Source organism: Nematolebias whitei, chromosome 13, assembly GCF_014905685.2.
Source record: "Nematolebias whitei isolate Nwh7 chromosome 13, NemWhi1, whole genome shotgun sequence".
Classification (NCBI taxonomy): Eukaryota; Metazoa; Chordata; class Actinopteri; order Cyprinodontiformes; family Rivulidae; genus Nematolebias; species Nematolebias whitei.
The window spans coordinates 46,272,264-46,273,524 of NC_056510.1; positions in this window are offsets into that span (position 1 = coordinate 46,272,264).

Consider the following 1,261-nt stretch of genomic DNA (forward strand, 5'->3'; position numbering starts at 1 on the left):
TCTGATACTGGTTTTTCTGAAAACGTTGGTCTGATACTGGTGTTTCTGAAATCGTTGGTCTGATACTGGTGTTTCTGAAAGCGTTGGTCTGATACTGGTGTTTCTGAAAACGTTGGTCTGATACTGGTTTTTCTGAAAGCGTTGGTCTGATACTGGTGTTTCTGAAACGGTTCTGTGGAATCACTTTTTTCATCTTCTATATATGTTCATCATCCCTCCTTTTATTCCTAACTTTGTTTACGCATGCCTGACACACACACACACACACGCAAACTGTGACTCACTTTAATTTTTCCAACTCGATGTTTGTAACATTTCGTTATCTAACCCAGATGTTTTTTGTTTTTGTTGACAAACATCAGATGGGTAAACAAACATCAATGTGTAAACAACGGCTCAGGTTCACATTAAAACAAGACTTTGTCCAAACTCACATTTATTTCCTGTTTTAAAATATCACCATCTAAACCTTAGTTAATGTGCCATAGAATGAGCAGAAATACTGGAAGGAAGCTGTTTGTCTGTGAGGCTGTTGGAGTTAGATTCAATTCAATTCAATTCAAAAATACTTTATTAATTCCCAGAGGGAAATTATATTTTGTGGTAACTCATCATCCTAGATCAAACCTGATCAAGTTTTAGTTTGAAATAAAATATTGTAATTTAATAAAATATTGTAATTTAGTAAAATATTGTAATTTATTCATCTTTTTTTCAACTTGATTTTATTTTCAACAATGAAAGCATTTATTCAGGTTTTATTTATTCATTTTGAACAGGCTTCAGTCGATTCTTTAATTTGGACATAAAAGTAAAGAATGGGTGAATTTATTTATACATTTGTTTATTTATTTATTTATTTTTTAATTAATTTATGCCACTTAGGACAACTATAAAAATTAAGACACAGCTTGTTTTCCTGGAGTTCATTAATGTTACTGAAATAAAAATCAAACCTATAAATAAAAAGATGATTCATTTGTAAATCATCTGCAGAATCCAATCTTTGTTCAATTTTCATTTGATTTTGTTATTTTTTAATACGTTTTTAATAATCCTCATTTCTGCAGAACGTAATTATTGTTCAACTTTTTTTTAATTAACACTAAATAAAACTATAAAGAGCAACATGAAATTTGTCTCGTGTTGAAACAAAACGTGTTTATTTGTTCTGACATTAGTGTGGAGTTCAAGTTTGCCATTTTATTTTTATTAACTTTTGAAATGTTAATAATTCTTTTTTACTGAATCAACAGCTCTG